The sequence below is a fragment of the Podarcis gaigeae genome (assembly GCF_964106915.1).
Source record: "Podarcis gaigeae genome assembly, chromosome: 5".
In the NCBI taxonomy this organism is placed as follows: Eukaryota; Metazoa; Chordata; class Lepidosauria; order Squamata; family Lacertidae; genus Podarcis; species Podarcis gaigeae.
The window spans coordinates 80,267,697-80,290,152 of record NC_139681.1 but is presented as its reverse complement, the minus strand read 5'-3'; the positions used below and the strand labels follow the sequence as shown (position 1 = coordinate 80,290,152).

At 40.8% G+C, this 22,456-nt stretch overlaps 1 protein-coding gene across 10 annotated transcripts in view; it reads left to right on the top strand.

The window, feature by feature from the left end:
* Positions 1–22,456, top strand: part of VEPH1 (ventricular zone expressed PH domain containing 1) — a 141,568-nt gene that overhangs the window by 4,608 nt on the left and 114,504 nt on the right. For 5 of the 10 annotated variants that reach the window (XR_014564322.1, XM_083739370.1, XM_083739366.1 and 2 more), the window contains exon 2: positions 16,179–16,259. The gene's annotated coding sequence lies outside the window, so the exon portion shown is untranslated. Of the gene's footprint in view, positions 1–5,659; positions 5,737–14,551; positions 14,915–15,099; positions 15,121–16,178; positions 16,260–18,024; positions 18,152–22,456 lie in introns of those variants that run through there. The other 5 variants (XM_083739363.1, XM_083739369.1, XM_083739368.1 and 2 more) reach the window with 5 other exon arrangements.

Genomic DNA, 22,456 nt, shown 5'->3' with positions numbered 1-22,456 from the left:
CTAAAAGACCCTCATGAAGAAGGGGATGCATGCAATAAGTACATACCCATATCCTGCAGTTCCAAGAGTCACAATATGGACCTTGCTTAATCTTGCACCTCTTACTGAAAATCTCTACCACTATCCCAAATCTGAAATGATGCCCAATTTTAAACTTTAGAATGTTGAAAGTTGTGAATGACTGACAGCAGATAGAGAATTTTGTCATTTTGATCTAGTGTTGCCAATTGTTTCATTGAAGCATGTGGAATTGTACTCTGTAATAGGTTGCTGGTTCAGATATACCTGGTTTGCTAAAGCTTTTATACAGCACAGTCAGAAATAAATCCCACTGAGTTCAATTATACTAATCCCCAGGTAAGTGTGTAGTCTTAACTAGCTGAGCAAGATGACACTGTCTCCTTAGTTCGTTCAGAATGCTCAATGTCTGTTTCCCCAAAGCCTGGTTTCTGAAACCACGTATCATAGTATATGATCTGATGTGAGTCACCCTACAAGTACTATAGAATTCATGGCTGAACGGAGCGGTGATTGGGGGGTAGGGGGCATGCCTGTTTGGGAATGGTAAATATACTGAAATAATGTATTAATTAAATGGTTTGCTAGGTGGGTGGATTTTCTGAAGAGTATGTTTCTGAATCAGGTCCTTAACCACCTGCAAAGTTTCAGAAGACATTACTGAGAAGAAGCTTCATGAACAGAAACTTACTTTGTGGGCCACTTAATTTTCAGTTTCTAAAACCAGTGAGCTGGCCACAGTTGTATTACGAGTAAGAATCACATGTGGACTATATCACATGGATTGGGGGAAGGTGGTGACTGCCCCTAAATGGTATCTTGCAGCGCAAGTGTATGTATGCCTACTGAGAAGTAAGTTACATTGAATTTGGTGGCACTTACCCTTAGGTAAGTGGGTGGAGGATTACAGCTTTAGGGGGGACATCACCTTGCCAACAAAGGTCCATATAGTTAAATCTATGGTTTTCCCAGTAGTGATGTATGGAAGTGAGAGCTGGACCATAAAGAAGGCTGATCACAGAAGAATTGATGCTTTTGAATTATGGTGCTGGAGGAGACTCTTGAGAGTCCCATGGACTGCAAGAAGATCAAACCTCTCCATTCTTAAGAAAATCAGCCCTGTGTGCTCACTGGAAGGACAGATCCTGAAGCTGAGGCTCCAATACTTCGGCCACCTCATGAAAAGAGAAGACTGCCTGGAAAAGACCCTGATGTTGGGAAAGATGGAGGGTACAAGGAGAAGGGCATGACAGAGGATGAGATGGTTGGACAGTGTTCTTGAAGCTACAAACATAATTTCACCAGGCTGCGAGAGGCATGAGCCTGACCAAACTGTGGGAGGCAGTAGAAGACAGGAGTGCCTGGCGTGCTCTGGTCCATGGGGTCACGAAGAGTCGGACATGACTAAACGACTAAACAACAACAACAAGTTAGTCTGGATATGAGGAGGCAGTTCCCCTGGGCAAGAGGTATGAAGGGGAGAGAGGGGATCAGGAATGGGTAACACCTTCCTCAGGGGTAACTGAGGTGGTGAGGTAGTTACCCCACACTGCCTGTTGTTGTTGTTGTTGTTAGCTTAAAGCGGCATTCTCTGAATCCCTTTATACCATTGGTTACTTCCACATTATGTCACAGCAAGTCCAGAAATCATGAATGTGCTGTATGAAAACTGCGAAAAAAACAACAACCCTGTTTTATAGAGAGAGAAGAATTACAAGAACTCTGTTGTCTGTCCTATTCTATTAGAATGCAAAACACAACTGAAATTGGAATAGCTCACTAGCAACCACTGTAAGGCAATGGGTACTAAGCTCACCTCTGAAAACTGCTTGGCAATTTAACACTCCAGCTTGAAATCCATTGTGTGGAAGGACATTCTATCAAACCCAATAACATTATTTCTACTTACTACATCAATATAATCCTCAACTTTGCCTTCCTACCTACTATGGAGCTCTAGCAGTGGTTAAATACTGAACCACCTCTGTCTCTAAAAGAAGCAGTCAAACATTTGAGATCCAAAGTATAAAGGAAAATGCAAAGTGTCTACTGGAATAATTTATTCATCTCTCTCCAATTGTTGGGGTGCTTCTGTCCTATGAACAAACAGATGGCTTTTACCTATGTATCCAGCCAAACTCTTTTACTAATGCTAAGTCCCCTTATAAATAAAAATAAATTAGCATTTATTGAGATTTTATTAGAATGCTACGAATTGAGAATCCTTTTGTGACATCTTTGAACACATTTGGAATCAGGAGTTGCTATTGCTCCCGGCAAACCCAAAGTAAAAAGTTACTTAAATTATCTTCTTTACTTCAATAGTTCCCACAGTTTGTTTAGGAGATCCGCCCATATGATTTTGCTTCTCTTCTCTCTTTCACCCCCCCATGTTTAATAATAGAAGGGCTGTCTGATCTAAAGATAAGAAAGTATAAGAGGAGAGAGCAGGTGCCCTAGCATTGCCCATCAATAATGATCACCTGGACAGACTGAGCAAGCCTGCGTTTACACCATACATTTAAAGCACACACACCAAAGAATATTGGGAACTGTACAGTACTTTGTTAAGGGTGCTGGGAATTGTAGCACTGGTGGGAGTAAACTACAGTTCCCATGAATCTATGATGAATCAGAACAGAAGCTGACTACCAGGAAGACACAGTTGATCAAATTCAAATATGGTAGCAGATAGTTTTCAGTAAAGCTAACCGAGGCACTTCACATAGTGTCCATGATACTTAGGAATTCTGTAAGCTTATGGTCTGAAAGATTAGCATGGCATTTTTGAAATGAATTATCAAAAGCTTGGGGGACGTGTTTTGTTCTGGTTTAATTACTGCCCAGTCAATTGCTTACTGTTGTCTTTGGCAGTGAAGCAGATTTGCTTGGCACTGTTAAATTTCCTGATTACTTGTTCAAACCTCATCTGTGTTGCCTGGAAAGCACATGCCCTACTACTTGCTACTCGCACAATTACTCAAGGAGCTAGAGTTGTGAATGAAATAGGTTTTTTCATAACTGAAAATCGTTGGATTTTTTTTTTCTTCATTCATTCACTGGAAATCTGGATACTAACACATTTTTTAAAGTACATGAGCAGTGAGTCAGTGCCGCTACTGGAAGTGGCTTCCAGTTTTCTTGTGCATCTGCAGTTGGCAAATCTATAGAGTAAATGGATTTTAAACTGCAGGGAAGGATGGGGAAAGGAAAGGGAATCAGAAAAGGCCCTTAATTGCTAGTGGCCGTGGAGAGGAGGCACAGTCAATGGCGTCACGAGGCAGATGGAAAACATGAGCAGTCCTCTAAACAACATCTGCACGATGGACCGAAAGCCATCCTTAAGGAGCTGACCCAGGTCCGGAAGTGAGCTCAACAAAGTTATTCAAAAACAGAGACCAATCTAGGTTTTTACCAGGCCTGTTAGACCCAGACTGCCTTTAATTATAATGAGATTTTTAGGGAAACTGCATAGAAGCTTCCATGGAATGGGTGCAGAGTAATGTGGAACGACAACTCCAAATTCAGCATATTCAGAAACTGGTCAAGGTTCATCCTGAGCTCCATCTAAACCAGTGTTCTACATGGCAGCTATTTTCATTCATTCTATTTGAATGAAGTCATGTTATTTTTTGTAATGTGAGTTACGTTTAATAAATATGAAAAGTGGGATACAACATTACGTATTTATGGAGATGATTTGGTTCACCTGCCATGCAATAGCAAAATGAATAATACATAATTCTGAAATTATGAGCTTCTTGCAACTTTGATGTATTTTTTAAACAGACAAAATGTGAATACTGTTGCAATTCTGTGTATGCTGATAGCTAAACTGATAGTTCCCCCAAGCCAGTTGTTCAAGCCCCTTGTATATGGGTGGTGTCATTTGGGCCACATGAGCAAGACTGCTCACAGCCTGAACATCAGAAACAAAGGGCATGGTGTGCGCATACAGAGATATGGAGAGAAGGGTGAACGATGCTGTTACAAATTGACACCAGAAGTAATGCAATAAATAATTGTGGGTACACCCATATCATGCATTTAAAGCACATGCCTCCCCCTGCCGCCATGAATCCTGGGAATTGTAGTTTGCTGAGGGTTCTTCAAACTGTCAATTGTAGTTTGCTGAGGGTTCTTCAAACTACAGTTCCCTGGATGTTTGAGTGGAAGCCATGTGCATTAAATGTATGGCATGGACGTAACCAGTCACATATAACCAGCATGCTTGAGAGTGATTAATGAATGAAGGGGTCAATGCCATAGAGTAAGCTGTCTTGTCAGGTTTAGCCCATGTCATTTCCCCTTGCATTGGGAGAAAATAGTCTGCCAAGCCTTTTGTTGTATTCGGTCTACATGTGAATTCAGTGCTTGAGGAGGTCTTTAACAAGTCTCTTTTGTTTCAGAAAATAATGGCATATGGAACTTACATTTTTGTATACCAATAGTTTAGGAACTCTTCCCACTTTGAAACCAAGTGGCAATGTTTTAATGCCTGTGCAACTTTTTTTGGCTGCTGTATGAAAGAGCTCATGAATCGGACCTTTGAAGAATTTTGAAAGTAAACCATTTTATAACTTAGCAAGCATGTGGTCTAACTGTGTGCTAGGGAAGTGAGATATTTAGGAGTTCATTGGAAAGGGCACACTGTCAGGTTTTACAGCCTATATGTCTATATTTTTCTATGCTGCATGTTTTGCTATGTTAAGTCTTTATACTGGGGGGTCCTTCACGAAAGAGTACTTGCCCAAAACTTGGGTCTTGGCTTCCAAGGATTTCCAACACATTTTGCTACACATATTCATACGAAAATAAGATTCAGAAAAAAGGGTAAAAGATCCAACCAATCGAGTTGGCAAAGGAAGCTGAATGGTATATACTTACCTATAAAGGGCAATAATATTTTGTGTCATATATAAAAAAATGTAGTGACACAAACGCGTTTTAATGAATACTTAACAGCTAAAATGTTGTCTGCTGACATGATTGGAAAAGGGACACATAACATATTATAGTTACCATCATCTCAGCTATTTTGTAGTTCTAAGTTTTCTTTATTATTGTGGGCCCTAAGTAGTTGTGTCAAAATCTAAACCTCTTCAGGGTATCAGTGGTCAACTGTTGTAATACAGCAGGCAGAAGTTACTGTGCTGGTCTATTAGGTAAGCAAGGCTAAGGGCCAAACTCCCAGCATCTACAGCAAACTTGGTCAATCCTTGCTGCCAACTGTGGGGTGGTGGTATTCCATATTACTAAACCCCTCTGTGCCTGAAGCTGGTTTCAAGACCTGTGCATGTACTGTCCCAGGTAGCCCACCAAGACAAGTCTAACTTCAGACCATGAAGCTCCCAATTCAGTCTGCTTCCACCCAAGCTGAGCACTTTATGCAAGACACCAGGGTAGACAATGGAAGGTCTAGGTCTTGAACCAACATATTCAACCAATAAAGTTTTCTTCTTCTTAACATTAGGGCCCAGCTTTCTCTTGTATTTTTTAAAAAATATATTCTCAAAATCATTCTATTTTTAATTGAGGCTATTTTTTAATGCACCGTAATTCTTTTCTTATCAAGTGACTCTAAAAAGAGCACTGCCAAATCAAACCAACAGTCCATTTCATCCAATACCCTTTCCTACAGATGCTAACCAGATGTCACCAAGAAGCCCACAAGCAGAGCTTGGAAGGCAACAATATAAGGACCGGGGGGAAGAAAAGGTATTTGTGGCTACTGGTTGACCTGGATTTTGGAGCATCGTTCCAGTGGTGGAGCTTCATGCTCCGCACTGGGGGGGGGGGGAGAGCAGGCGGGGGCGGGCGCACGTCCTGGGGCCGTGGCGGGTTGGGGGTCAGCCACGATGGCACCCCACCAGGAATGCGCTGCCGGGGGTGGTGCGTTCCCCCCGCACTCCTCTTCCTCCACCAGTGCATCATTCCTGTGATGTAGCGAACTAATTGTATCCATGATATTTGCCAGGGGAAGCCCTGAACACCATGAGAAGGTGATTACGTGTCCTATAGTGACTTCCAGGGCACTGCACCATGTTTTTGATCTACAATAAAGGTTTGTGATGAGTTTGCACATTTCAAAAGTAAGATTAAACTTGGCTAGAGTACCATTTATCTTTTAAAGTGTTAATCTGATTTATCTCCATTTTGCGATCTCTCTCCCTAATGTACTTGACAGCAAAATTCAATCGTTTTTACTACTGAGCTGGGCTGAAAGGCCAGTGCTCAATTTTCTGCTTCTCAATTTTTATGCAATGTGTATGCTTGGGCACTTGATAAATTCAAACCTTGGGGACAGCGCTACCAAGTTATATTGTGAACGCAAAGGACTATCTGTTGACTTATATAATAGAGATTATTGGTTTAAATTTTTTAACCTTATGAGAAAAAAATTGATCCTCTACAATATATTGTAGAAGTTTAGTGAGTCTTTTTTCTGTTCAGGTGCTTACTAGAAGTTGTGTATCATTTTAAAATAATGGTCTCTTTCTTGGGAGATAATATTGAACTAACTTGGGTTTTTTTATTGAATAGCAGAGTAATGAGACACAGGATAAAGATAGCATGGGAGGACTGTAATAACCAGTATGGCCAGGATCCAGAGATCTTCTGCCATTTCCAGTAGCCAGTCATTTGCTGCTTGTTCCACTGCCTCACTGTAATTTTAAGTAAAAGTTCAGGGTTTCCCCACCTTACTACCTGATCATGTGATTAAGATACTTGTAAAATATTATCATATTTGATTAATTTTGATAGAGACTGGAGAGCTGGAACTTTGTGAATGCAACCTAGATTTCTGATCTAGCATATCTAAAATGTCTCAGTTAACAACATCAAAAATCAGCAAGTGGTGGCAATTCATGATCTATGGTGTGATTCAGTGTACTAAAACAGTAAGCCTGGAGTAAGGTATTCTCATGCTAATCTGGTTTTCCAGTGGTCGGGGTGCAGGGAGAACTGGAGTGAGGAAAGATGTAAAAACTCCATAAAGGCCACTCAGTGAAGTCACAATGCGTTAGCTAAACGTTTGGTGAATCATAAATCATAGGTATCATAGTTCATAGCCTTGTGATCTGACTCTGATTTTTGCTGTGGCAGCAACATAAAGAAACCTTCTTGAGATTCCTACTGCCTAAAACAATGATTACAACTAAGATGTGTTTTTGTGGACTTTTAATCCTCCCGTCATATTTAATGCACATGTTCTCCATATTTGAACTATTTCATTATTAGAAATTACAGATATTCTTGAATTTAGGAGGCTTGCAAAAATCATTGCATCCTTAACACTATTATTTTAGTTGTTGGTCCTCAAGGTCTACATTGTTACATAGGCAAATTTCAACAGTCAATCTGAAAAGGTCCAGCACTGAAAAAATAAATCAAAATTAAATTCTGAAATAGTATCACATCCTTAATTTTATAAATCAGCTCTGTTATTACAAGTGGATCAGGACAATTCCTCTGACTTCTGAGTCCCACGTGGTGGGCCAAGATCTTTATATACAAAACTACAGACAGATGAAGAAAAGTATTGTCTGCCCATGTTCCAATCTCATATCCCCTTTTTCGTAATAATATGTAAGAAGCTGCCACATATCAGATCTATGTCTCAGTCTATTTGCTCATCTAGCCCAGTGTTGTCTAACAGGCAAATGTTTTCTAGAATCTTTCCCATAACTTTTAATTCCTGGGACCTCTTGCATGCAGAATCGGTGTTCTATGCTGAGCCTCTTTCCCAAATAGTTTGGAGACCTTTTTTTGGCATTCAAAGTGCAGTATCTGAATAAGAAATAATCAGGCATACAGCAGAAGTACCTTCCTCTTAAAGTTGAATTAAACTGTACTGCTTACCTTAGTCATACGTGGGACGTATTTGTTCAAGGCAGGTGGTCTTCAGTGCAACTCCTGAAGCTTTTAAAATATATTAAGAAAAGTATGCAACATTTTGCCAGCTGAACTGGTCAGGTACTCCAGTAGTGGAGTACGTATCTCAAATGGCACGTCCAACCATGCCTCATACTTCGGTGAGTTCAAAGCATCACCTAGGAGCTCAGCAGCTCAGTAATGCTCTTCAATTAGCACAGAGTGCTCTAGAGTTCATCAAGTATGCAACTCAATTAACAAAGCTCCCTGGATTGGTAACAATAGTGACATGAAATGCAGTTCTCCAGGCCAATAAAATATGCAGCTCAATTAGCAATCCATGCAGGTTGAAAATTAAAATATGTAACTTGATCTTCCAACTAGAAGATGGATGACTAGTTAAATTTTCAGCCTATCCATTAACAACAGTTGCCGTGTTTGTATGATGGGAATGAGAAATACCAACCATGATACTTGCTCAGTTTTACCATTCCTTTGCTGATCTGTGCACCCCTGGCTTACTGAGAATTGATCTACACTTTGCATGGAATCAGGTGGTAGAATTCTGGATAGTACCACTTCAAATTGCAGGTGGGGAATTATATTTTAAAATTATAGTTTTGAATTGTGCTTTTCTGTTTTACTTATGGTTATTGTACATAGGTGTGTTACAGTCCATTTTGACCGTCTTTGTGCAAAGGCAGCGGCTAATATAATCAACCAATGTATACCTTTAAAAAAAAATTCCCATGGAAAAAATTGTTAACATGTCAGAGATTATTCGTGTTAATTTATTATGAGCAGGGAGCATAGGAAGCTGCCTTATATGGAGTCAGACCATTGGTCTATTTAGCTCTCTGTTGATTGGCAGTAGCTCTCCAGAGTTTCAGACAGAAGCCTTTCTCAGTCCTACTTGCAAATGTCAGGGTTTGAACCTGGGACCTTCTGCATGGAAAAGAGATGTTCCACCATAGGCATGCACAGCACATTTCATTAGGGTGTGCATCCAGGAGATTTTTATTTTTTATTTTGCAAACATTTATTGAATGTTCATGCTCAATACTAAATGACACTATATTTAATTCATCAAACAAACTAAATAAATTAAAACTTTTTAAACTAACAACTAAACTAAGAAACTTAAAAAAACGAGATACAAAATACCATTTGTTGCTGCAGTGATAATCAGGCATATGCAAAGAGATAGTCAATTTTCATGATCTTTATCTTTAACCAGATAATGAGCTAACCGAGATTGACCAAAGCAGATGAAGGTTTCTTCATCTTCCTTTCCCAGAGAGTCTCCACAAAAGGTGGTGAGCTTGGTGGGTGGTGGAAGAAGGGAGAGACAGAGTCATGAGACAGAGACAGATGTAGGCAGAAGGAAGAGGCTGGAATGGATCTGCAGTGTCTGTCTGTGTCTGTCTTTAGAAGCAGTGGTGGGGTGATTGGCACTGGAGGAGTCCCTCCTCCTCCATTGCTGCTGCCATTGGACCCATGGCTTCCACCACTTCCAGATACAGAAACAGGCAGACACTGCAGATCCATTCAGTGTTTTTCTTCTGCCAGTATCTCTGTCTGCTTGCTTTCTTCCCTACTGCCACTTCTCCAGAGGTCACGGCAGCTGAGCGAGCCAGGTGTCTAATGCATGCTCACCCCTTTCCACGATCCCCGAACAGACCTGTTCAGAGAGCAGACCTGGCACATCTGGTGCACATACCTGTATGCTCCACCACATCATCTGCAGTCTGAAATGGTGCAGTATGGATTCCCACCACACAACTATACATAATGTGGACAACAGTAAATTTTGAATTAAGAAAAATGACTCAGTTGAGGAATGGAGGAATGTGGTTGTACAAGAAGGTGGCTTGTAACCTCATCTTGGAACTTCAAAAGTCACCCTCAGAAATCATCCCTCTGACTCCCACAATTTCAGAACATTGTTTAGTCCCCTGTATCTTGCTGAATTGACATTCTGTATGATTTAGACAAAGGTCCATATAGTTAAAGCCATGGTTTTCCCAGTAGTGATGTATGGAAGTGAGAGCTGGACCATAAAGAAGGCTGATCGCCGAAGAATTGATGCTTTTGAATTATGGTGTTGGAGGAGACTCTTGAGAGTCCCATGGACTGCAAGAAGATCAAACCTATCCATTCTTAAGGAAATTAGCCCTGGAAGGACAGATCCTGAAGCTGAGGCTCTAATACTTTGGCCACCTCATCAGAAGAGAAGACTCCCTGGAAAAGACCCTGATGTTGGGAAAGATGGAGGGCACAAGGAGAAGGGGACGACAGAGGACAAGATGGTTGGACAGTGTTTTCGAAGCTACAAACATGAGTCTGACCAAACTGCGGGAGGCAGTGGAAGACAGGAGTGCCTGGCGTGCTCTGGTCCATGGGGTCACGAAGAGTCGGACACAACTAAACGACTAAACAACAACAACATGTATATGAGACACAATATAGTTTTATCACATTATAAGTTGAATTAAACTGTACTGCTTACCTTAGTCATACTTGGAATGTATTTGTTCAAGGCAGGTGGTCTTCAGTGCAACTCCTGAAGCTTTTAAAATATATTAAGAAAGTATGCAACATTTTGCCAGCTGAACTGGTCAGGTACTCCAGTAGTGGAGTACGTATAAGAATTCAGGATCCAGGAATATCTTGACGTATGGAAGCGCATGTCAGCAGTGCTGTTTTTGCCATTTCCCCATAAAAATAGCTCAAAAACTATATGTTTTGGTGTTTTTGCTAAATTTCTACTTTGTTAATGGGCTACATCTCAACTAAAAATCAACTTGAGGTAACCCTTTTAAGATTTGGCTAGGCTATAATCAGTCCTTTTTTCTGGGAGGACACAGGGGTATGCATACCCCTAAACATTTTGTGGACTTAAGTTTGGCCTCATTGAGGGGCAATATTTCAATATGAGTAGAAAAATGAGAGTACCCCTAAACATATTTTAGGGGGGGAGCACTGGCTATAGTCTGGTTTATACATTTTCGCTTGTAATGTGATTTCATTTATTTGTTTGGTTTGGCCCTAATGCAAAGAGACCCAGTCGTGGTCTTGTTGTGTGTTATCTTATAATCTTATATCTGAAGGCGTGCATCCATGTATGGTGTTTTTTCTTTCTTTCAAGATTATATGTTTCCAGTATGATTTCCTACTTATATGAAATCAACAGAGCTGATTTTTAAAATTAAAATATTCAATTGATAGACCATAATGGTTAATTATTTACAAGCAAGTTTCAGTTTAAAATGATATTGTAACTGTCAGCATTATCATTATTAAAATTAAAATGCATTCTTTGAGAAGTAGTTAACATACCTCATTTAGATTAAGTGTCATGAATACCAAAACGTTTTTCTCCCTATAAGTACATAATTACATCTAGGTAAAATAGTTTCTTTATTTAAGCCCTAGGACAGTAAATTCAACACTGCAACTCTCTATAGAAGAACAAATAGAGTTGCAAGCGTTTGATAATTTCCCTTGCTCTTTTCTGCACCTTTTCCAATTTTGTGGTATCCTTTCTGAGATTATCAATTATTTTAATTATTTGCCTTAGCCATAAGCAACTGCAAATCCACCTTAAAACAAATATGCGGGTGTTTTATTTCTAATATCCCAAAACCACATTAGCTAATACTCCTAGCATAACTAATTTATGAGTCCTATCCAACCAGGTTATAAAGAAAAACTTTCTCAATTTCACTATCTCAGCAGCATTTGGAGTGAATTTAAAATTGCATTCATGTACACAGATTGTTCCCCTTTTCTTGCTAGCTAGTCAGGCAAAGGATGCAGCAGACCAAGTAATTATCATAATTTGCTTGCTAGCAAGCATTCTCATTCCTGAACAGGGGAACAAAAGAGACACTGTGCAAAAATGGGGCCAAGAGGCTGTTTCTATATTTAGCATAAATGGGAAATGTCCAGCCAAGTTAAGCATTTTTAAGTCCTGTTGATGTCAAGTGGATTGTTGAGCATATGCTTATATATCTGACTGACTCATGCTGTAAACTTCAGTCTAAGGGCCAAACTCAACACGACACAACAAAATTGTGTGAATGCAGCTAACACACAAACACACACTTGCTTCTTCTTTGGTGATCACTTGTAACCAAGTAAGATTTTCTTCCATGAACATGTCTTAACAGTGAGTCTGTAAGTGACTATAGAGACCAATTCTGGATCCACATGTCCTTCCACAGTGGGGACACAGGTTTCCGGGCTGGAGTTGATCACGGTGAGGGTTTGCCAAGTGGGCCTTTTGTCCTGAATTCAAGAGTCTTCAAAGCCCATGACACCTTTGTTCTCCAATTGGAGTCCTCGCAGGCCTCTCAGTACTGTTCTTTCTGGCTAGGCTTCTTTCAAGATTCTGGTCCCAAAGTTCTGCTATGGGTTTTCTCTCTAACCCTTCAAGCTCTACTTCCTCTGACCACGAGCCTAAACCCTCTACCAGAACAGACTTTGAGCTCTCTTTCTCTTTGTTATCTTGGCTTTGCAGCTTATCTTGGGTACCTCACAACTACACCACCGGGCTAGGTAATCCCTTCACAGATTTACTCTTCCCCCTCCAGGTGTATTGTTTTTCCCACTGAATCCTACCAGTTGTCAGTGTTTATACTACATTTTTAAAGATTTGCCTTGAGAGAGTCTTTGAACCTCTTTGTTGACTACCAGCATTATACTTTCCATTATTAAGTTTGGAATAGAGCAGTTGCTTTGGAAGACGATAATCAGGCACCCGCACAACATGACCAGTTCAGCGAAGCTGGTGTTGAAGAATCATTGCTTCACTCTTTCATGGGAAGGGGAAGCACCCTTGGGACTGCAAGGGGTGAGGAGAAAAAGGTTTATAATCCCTCCCACTTCACCTTGCAGAGAATGAAAATGGCTCCCTTTACCAACAATGCTATTTGAATTCAGAGGGAAAGTTCTTCCCGCTGGCCCTTCTTTCATATCCAAAACAAAAACATCCTTGAAACAAAGGAAATCTCTCATACCTGCCCACCTTGATTGTATCCACCTGCTGTTGGTATTGTGTTTGATGGCTACAGGCTGCTTACGACATTGATTATTATCATATTGCATTTCTACCCCACCTTTTCCTCCAAGGAGCTCAAGGTGGCACACATGCTTTCCCCCTGCCCTCTTCCCTTAATCTCCACACCAACCCTGTGAGATGGACTAGGCTGAGGGACAATGACTGGCCCAAGCATCATGGACAAGCAGGGACCTGAACCCTGATTTCCCAGGTCCTATTCTGACACAGTAACCACACTGGCTAGGAATCACCTAGTAGGAAACCACCTGGTAGGAATCAGAAAGTGAAACGGACAGGACCAACGCTAATGAGCAGACATGGCAGGGGAAATCAGGAGACTCAAATGAGGGCTCAGCTCCAGGATTTGTGTGCCAGGGGGAACTTTGGAGAAGGCACACCCAAGGAACCCCTTCTGATCTCATGTGAGAATTTTCACATAGTGCCTTTGAGTTTCTTGGGTGTCTTGGGCAAAATGAGAACAGGGCCACTGGCTGTTGTTGTTGTTGTTTAGTCATTTAGTCGTGTCCAACTCTTCGTGACCCCATGGGCCAGAGCACTCCAGGTGCTCCTGTCTTCCACTGCCTCCCGCAGTTTGGTCAAACTCATGATGGTAGCTTCGAGAACACTGTCCAACCATCTTGTCCTCTGTTGTCCCTTCTCCATGTGCCCTCCATCTTTCCCAACATCAGGGTCTTTTCCAGGGAGTCTTCTCTTCTGATGAGGTGGCCAAAGTATTGGAGCCTCAGCTTCAGGATCTGTCCTTCTAGTGAGCACTCAGGGCTGATTTCCTTCAGAATGGAGAGGTTTGATCTTCCTGCAGTCCATGAGGCTCTCAAGAGTCTCCTCCAGCACCATAATTCAAAAGCATCAATTCTTTGGCGATCCGCCTTCTTTATGGTCCAGCTTTCACTTCCATACATCACTACTGGGAAAACCATAGCTTTAACTATACGGACCTTTGTTGGCAAGGTGATGTCTCTGCTTTTTAAGATGCTGTCTAGGTTTGTCATTGCTTTTCTCCCAAGAAGCAGGCGTCTTTTAATTTCATGGCCACTGGATCTTTTGCCAAATGAAAAAAAAAATGATGCTGCCTTATAATACGTCGGCCATTGTCCGCACTTGGAGATGCCAGTGACTGAACCTGGGACCTGCTTGCAAGACAAATGCTGTACTGCTTAAGCTATTGCCCTTCCCATAAATGCATCTGACAGTTGCTCAAGCTGGCTGCCCTGAGAAGCCAGTCCCATCAGGGCTATATAGGTCATGCCAACACAGTCTGTCATATCCAGGGATCCAGCGTTTGCATAAATCCATATAACACTTTAAGTTTTAAATTGGGGGTTTGGTGCAATGCCAGGTACTGTTTTTGAAAGGCTCTCCACAATCCTTCTTTAGCCTCTTGTATTCCTAAAAAAAAAAAGAGAGAGAGAAAGTTCAGTCTCCTAACTTTTCTTTCCCTGATAAGAGGCCCTACGACTTATATTAACTTCTAAAAAATGCTCTTTGCTACGTTGAGCAGTTTATTCATTAACTGAATAGAGAAGCACTCATCTCCTCTTTCAGGAAGAAAAACAAAACAAAGAACCCCAACCCTGTACTATTACAGCCGTAATGATTCAAAGGCGCAAATCTACTCCTGCTGCCTTTTTCACTCCGGCCACTTAAGTTTTGTAAGCAATTAATCTGGTTTTGGAGTGGCAGAGTTTGGGGAGAAAAACAGAGGGAAGACATTTGTTTGCTTGATTCCACATGACAACTCCAGGGTAACTGAATAGACTGTACGGTTGGTTTGACAAGGCAGAACATTCAGCCAGCAGCTTCACATACCAGAGGCAGGGGGTTGGCAGGGGGACTCTGACAGTTGTAATGGATTTTATCAGAATTTCTCCAAAGGCTTGACTGTTTTCTCTTCAAATATTAATGCTTTGCAGAGGGGTTGTTTGCCCCTCTTTCTGCGAGGTAATGAATAACTATTAACTTAAACCAATATGCATTCCTATTAGTTTTTTCACTGATGAATAATGAATTGTGTGTGGGGTTGGGGGGGGCAGAGCCTCAGATTTCTGCATGTCAAAACACCAAAGTTGATTTCTGAGGGAGCATAAAACGCAACCTTAGAAGTTGTGGCGGATTGGGAAATGACATGGCTATTGCTACAGATGTTTGTGTGTGAACTGGCATTGATGTTGCTCTTTAATATGTGGGCTGGATCTGGTGTGAATTGGGTTCAGATGCTACTGGAAGAGGAAGCAGGCTCTGTTAGATCGTGATGTTTCACTGTGTACATATAGATTGATTCTTTTCACCTTTCTTAATTTCACTTCAGTTCTCTGGGACAATGCATTTTCTCTCTTGCCGCCTTCATTTACAAAATGCTGTATTGTGGCAGCCTTAATTTGGGGGCAAGTTCAGTTTAAGAGAACAAAAATATCATTGTTTCATTGCAGAGTTTCTTTAATAGATGTCTAGTTGCCGGTCACTGAGGCAGACCCCAAGAGCATTGAAGAAACGCTATGTAGTTGCACTCACAATGGATTCTGACTGTGATATTTTGAATCGAGCTTTTTCTGAGTTTAGGCTTCTCTGAGATGCTTCATTCTGTCTGTCTCCAGTTTAAACCAAAATCAAGTTTTGCTAAAAGTTTGTAATGTGTCTCGAACTGTTTTGGCTCACCTAAGTACTAATACACTAAATATTATGAAAATAAATAATAACTAACAGCAACATGTTATGCTTGCTTACTCAGAGGTAAGTTTCACTGTGTTCAAAGGGGCTTACTCCCAGATTGTATGTGGAATTGTATTTTGGTTTCTCATTTTTCCAATTTTAAGTTCATTTCTCCATATTTTGATATCAGTTTGAAATTTTTAAAAAGTTCTTATGAAAAGTAAGCAGAATTATAGTGCAAATTTTCCCCAAGATACGCATTTTTGTATGCATTTTTGCCCAATATAATGTTTTTTGCATATGGATTTCCCCCCAACATAATGCATTTTTGTATATTCTTTTTCACGAATATATTATTTTTATGCACACTTTAACCTAGTATATGTATCTTGGTACATATTACTTGCCTGGAGAACTACACTGCAAAATTTGGAGAAGTGTGAATTTCAAAGGATAGCTGTATTTCGGTTTACAAATTTGTTTAGCAATGTATGAATTAGGTTGGTTCACCTTTAAATGTGAACTGAATTGAATTTCTCCCCATCCACACTTCCAGGTCAGTGAATACAAGACTGCATACTAACAGCGCAATCCAGCATGAATTAAGCCCCTTAAATCCATTGGGGCTTACTCCCAGGTAAGTGTTTCTAAGGTTATATCCTTATTTACTTACGTTTTGTCAACCCTGCACCTCTTAACCTTCAACTCTTGATAGAAACATTAATTTGTGATTGAATATTCAATGCAGAAGTATTGCAAAGTAGAAGATTATAAAATAACATTGTGCTATTCCTTCATCTTCTGCAAATGTATTATTGCTGCTCAGTTGTCACTAAACAGCTCAGAAGGATACATGAACGGCTCAAAATGTTAGCTACATTTGTTTCAGCATTTCAGGCAATAGTCTTCAAAGAACTGTTGTCCTGTAATAACCTGATTATGGGCATTTATGTTGGTCTACTAAATTCGGAAGGACATATTGCCTATACCTGATCCCAGGTGTAGGTCATGTTTCTAATCTAATGGTTAAAATGGTGCAGGGTTTGCTTCTGATTCTGGCTGGAGAATCACCTCACAAATAAAAATATATAATATATTCATGGCCTTTAAAATGTAGGTTTACAGTGGTACCTCGGGTTACATACGCTTGAGGTTACACACTCCACTAAGCCAGAAATAGTGCTTCAGGTTAAGAACTTTGCTTCAGGATAAGAACCCATTAGTTAAAGTGGTGCTTCAGGTTAAGAACAGTTTCAGGTTAAGAACGGACCTCTGGAACGAATTAAGTACTTAACCTGAGGTACCACTGTATTTTAATTTAACAAAGTGGAGTGGATTTTATGACCTCCTTTTATCAAGGAAGGAAGACTACATCCTCATGCTAAGTATTATACAGACTAAAGTCAATCCTAAAGCTATATCCCCCAGGTTAGGGTCTAGCAGGTCTCCAGCTGAGCATACCTACTTCTTAGCCTTGCTCAGCTGGGACACAGCTGGCTGAACATAGCCTGGTGGTTCTTAAGCTGATATAAGTGCTGAAAAGCGGGCATTCTGGGGATGTTTAAGGTTTAAGGTGCTGGTTTTAACCTTTAAAGCCCTATACGGCCTAGGACCCTCGTACCTACGGGACCGCCTCTCCTGGTATGTCCCACAGAGAAATTTACGGTCTGCAAATAAAAACATCCTAAAGATCCCAGGCCACAGAGAGGTTAGGCTAGCCTCAACTAGAGCCAGGGCTTTCTTGGCCGCGGCTCCAAACTGGTGTAACGCTCTGTCACAAGAGACTAGGGCCCTGCGGGACCTGACATCTTTCCGCAGGGCCTGCAAGACAGACCTGTTCCACCAGGCCTTTGGTCAGGGCAAGGCCTGACCCCCTCCTCTGGCAATCTGCACAGAATTTTGCTTGATAACCATCAAGCAAAATTCTGTGCAGATTGCCAGAGGAGGGGGTCAGGCCTTGCCCTTAATTTGATTTTAATTAATTTTATAATGAATGTTTTTAGAATGTTGGACTATTTTGATTGTTGTTAGCCGCCTTGAGCCCAGCTTCGGCTGGGGAGTGCGGGATATAAATAAAATTTATTATTATTATTATTATTATTATGTTGTGGAGTGGGACAAGAGGAAGTTTTAGGCTGGATCCTAAGTTTCTCCAGAATTGTCACATGATGTGGCATAAATTAATCCATTAAACAGGGAGCTGTAACAAACTATTTTACAGTCTCTGCTGAGATTTTGGCCAGCTCAGCCAGTAGTAGCCCTGCCCCTGAACAGAGTGGATCTAGCATACTTTATGCCATCTTAATTTAAAGCCTCATAATTTATACTGGCTTCCATATTTAGGATTGCTCCTTAAGCATCTACATCTGATTGATTTGTTTTTTCTTTCTATAATTGATTAGGGTTCAAAAACTGGAATGTAGAACTGGAGGCTTTTGCTGGACTAGGTCAGTCCTTCTATTCCTCTGAAGTCAAACTATCTACCTATGAGGCATCACCAGAAACTGACGCTGGGTAATTTGGATACAGGTAGGCCTACCAAGTAGGAAATATGTTAGTGGCCCAACCAGTAAAACTGTATTTTATCATGTCACCCATACTGGTGTCTGGAGAGGAGGTAAATATATTTTTCTATGCTGTGCCTCAGACCTGTTGGGTTCCACTTGTTCTGCCCATCCCTGATGCTGGACAGCAGTATTTTGGAAAACCTTTTTTTTAAAAAAATCTTATTGTATTTAAATATTTTTACATCAGTTTTCTGCCCAGATTGATCTTCAGGGCATCTTTTAATCATCAAAAAGTTTAAAACATCATTAAAAACAAAAATAAGATTTAGAAATACAGTCACCAATTTTTTAAATCCCCTAAAATTAAATCTATCAAAAGATTTCACAGGAGAGGAATAAAACCCCAAACTAGCAGAGATCTGGTGAAGCAAAGGTGTGTGTGTGGTTTTGTTTTTGTTTTTTTAAATTCATTTTTAAAAAACCATGAAGAAAGGGGTCCATCTGGCTGCCTGGGAGTTGTGGGCACGACAAACGGCAAGATCCTGTCTTGCACAGATGAGTCTCTGACCATAACAGGATGCAAAGCAAGGCATTCTGAATGACTGCAATGTTTGGACAGGTTCATATGAGAGAAGGCAGCCTTTCAAGTTGGCCACACCAGAAGTATGCTAAAATGTACGCTGAGATTTAAAGAAACTCTTGCATATTGTAGATTTCCAACTTTTCTTTTCCTACCAGCACTGCAGCAGAGGCCTAGATCTAAATGGGTCTAGAATGTAATATAATAAGTCAGACTTCTGGTCCATCTAGCCCAGCCTTTCTTAACCTTGGGTCCCCAGATTTGTTGGAATACAACTCCCACCATCCCTAGCTAGCAGGAGCAGTGGTTGCGGATGATGGGATTTGTAGTCCAACAACTTCTGGGTACCCAAGGTTGAGAAAGCCTGATCTAGCTCAGCTTGTCTGCAATGACTGGCAGCTGTTCAGATGGGACATTCCTGGTTGCTCTACCTGGAGATGCCAGGGACTGAACCTGGAACCTGAGGCTTGCAAAACACATACTCTACCACTGTGGATATTTGGGTTTTGCCCATCTACAGGAGCATAAGCTCTAACGACGATGAAAGACATGTATATACCCCCAAATTAGACTCTACTATAAGAAAACCATCTTTATAATAACTTTCCCTCTGTAATAAATCTCACCCCTTCAATATGGTAAGGAATCTTTTAAGTTAGTAACGTGAAATTTGTAGCTGAAAATGACAGAGTGTGTACAGTGGTACCTCGGGTTAAGTACTTAATTCATTCCGGTGGTCTGTTCTTAACCTGAAACTGTTCTTAACCTGAGGTACCACTTTAGCTAATGGAGCCTCCTGCTGCTGCCGTGCTGCCGGAGCCCGATTTCTGTTCTTATCCTGAAGCAAAGTTCTTAACCTGAAGCACCATTTCAGGGTTAGCGGAGTGTGTAACCTGAAGCGTATGTAACCTGAAGCGTATGTAGCCTGAGGTACCACTGTATAGAGAACCATATAGATGAACACTAATACTTGGGACAGCTTCATTAACAATAAGCAGTATAAAGAGCTAAATTTACAAGTGCAAAGTATAAAACATATGCAGAACAACTTGGACTGAATCACTTCCCTGAATACTTCGGTTGCAGCTGGCATCTTTATTTGCTTATGTGAGTTTACATGCTGTTTATGGCCTGGTTAGTCAAAATGAAGGGCAGGAGCCTGTCGTGACAGAAGGAAACTGAGAGACATGTAAGAAACAATGGCTGTTTTGTAGGAAGTATCTCAATGTATGTGTCTGATCCCATGGGAACTGCAGTAGACCATACATGCTTTGTGGAAGTAAGATGCTCTCTTTCAAGATATTGTTAATCCTTTCCTTTCACTGGAAATATATTTGTGAATGTTGTTGAAAAGTTGCCTGGGAGATTCTATGAATTCTACAACAATAAAAATAAAACAACTTATGTTGCTCTGGAAGGATGCAAAGGATGGCAAACATGTTATGGCCAAAGAGGAAAATTTATTATTATATAGTTATTTATTTATACCCTGTCATTTTCCCTGACAGGACTTTAATATTATCCAGAATGAGAAAATGAACACTTGGTACTCAAAAGTTACAATTTGCCACATGTCTGATGAAGGTTTTGGATTGAAACCAGTCTAGTTTTATTGATTTTAAACTGGCTTTAAGCATAAACCATGCTAGCCAGAATGCCTGCATCATTTCATTAAAATCAATGCAAACATGGCGTTTAAGTTGAACCAAGTCAGGTCTGGGTTGCGTTTCATATTTAAGGTTGGGTTAGAGAATTTGTGATTAATAAATTGTGTAGAATGTAGATTCACACATCTGTTTTCAGCATCAGAGCAAACAGGCCATCAGGTGAGACATTATTGTGTTGGGTTTCATCCCAAGCTACTTTCCCCAAAGTCAATTTAGGTAGCCCCGCCATCCCTGGCCGAAACATTCCCTACAAACATATTGCTGCTATGTTACTTTTAAAGGCATGGACATAAACTATCAGAATGTAAAAGCTAGTTTTAAATGTGTGTTGTTGCAATCTCCGCACAGTTTGCCTCAGCTCATATACCAGCTGTGATCTAAGCTGGAAGGAGAGAGCCTGGACCAAAATTAGCCCATGCTCTGGTAACCTCCTGTTTAGACTAATGTGGATGGGGCTGCCTTTAAAGATGGTCTGGAACAGTTAGCTCAGACTAATACTGCAAGGTTATTAAGTGGGACTGGTCCCTTTGACCATTTATGTCTGTCCTTGTCAGCTGCCCTTGCTCCCCATCCATTTGTGGGCCCAATTTAAAGTACTGGTTTTAATCTTTAAAGCCCTAAAGAACTTGGGGTCAGTTTATCAAGAATACTCTCTTCTCCCATATGTAAGTACCTGAACAGTAAGGTCTTTTTTGGAGAAGGTTGAGAAGCAAGACATCAAATGAAAGGTTCAAGGAAGTGAATGTTTGCTGCTTAACATGAAGAAAATTAAGGAGAGCAGAGAGGGCAAGTGATAAATTTCAAATATGTAGAAGTTGCCTTCAAAACATGCAACAATTATTCTCTTGTTCAGTTAGCATGAGGAAGAAGGTTTTATTTTTCTGGAAGAAAATATTAGGAGGAAAAAACAAAGCTTGAGGAAAAAACCTTTGATTGAAACATGTTTCACCTAAAAGGGCAAGTCTCATTTATAACTTCCTTAAATGACTGCTTGAGCCAAATGCATTTTTCTTAGAATTGTTCCTATTTCCTTAAAGCGAAGGGGCAAAAAATGTAAGCCGGCAAGTTTGCTTTGTGCTATAAATCACTTAATCTAGTTCTATTCAGGCTCTAGTGATAAGAGGTAAATGATACAAGGCTTATATAGGCCCCAGAGGCAGGCACCATACCTTATATTGTGTCATATATACCTAATAAACACATTGCAAAATACTGTACATCTGGGATGAATCCCCCCCCCCAAAAAAACTCCTTCAGGGAAGAACTAGAGTTTAGCAGTAGAGCACATGCAAAGGTCCCAGATTCATTCCTGGGCATCTCTAGTTGAAAAGATGAAGAAAGGCCACTGCCCAAGACCTAAGAAAACCATTGTCAGTCAGAGCAGACAGTACCAGGCTGGATGGATCAATGGTCAACTAAGACAGCTTTCCATGTTTTTAAAGAAACACTATCTTGTGGTAAGGGCTGCGCCTCACTGTATATAATAATCAAAAGCTGTGGATTCCACTCACCAGCCTCCTATTGGGCTGGGAAATCTGTGATCCTCCAGATATTGTTGGATTATAATCCCCATCATCCCTGAACATTGACCATGCTGGTTGGGGTTGGTGGGAGTGGAGCAACATCTGGAGAGCCGCTGGTTCCCTATCCTCCGACAAAATGACAGTGGGTCAAGTTGAGAAACACTGACTTTGACAGCGGTTGCTGACACTTCATTTCACTTCCATCTTGTGTTTATTCCTGGAATGTATAAAGAAACGAGAGGCTGAAATGAATTCAGGAATTGTAATACTGGAGCCGTATTACACATTAGGATTTTTTCAAAAAAGTGTGCCCCCCGCCGTTGATACTGCCGCCTGAGGTGGTTGCCGCACCTTGAGTCATGGGTAGGCCAGCCTTGTTATATTGGCTTCAGAAGAGCTCTCTTGCTATGGCTACTCCAGTCCTGAGAACTGAGGGCACTGATAATTCTCTTGTTAAAATCTGCACAGAACTACAGTTCCCAAGATTCCCTGGTTTCGAGGAAATGACAAACCAATTGAACTCTCTCTGTGTGTAGAGGCTTCCTGAGTTGCATTGC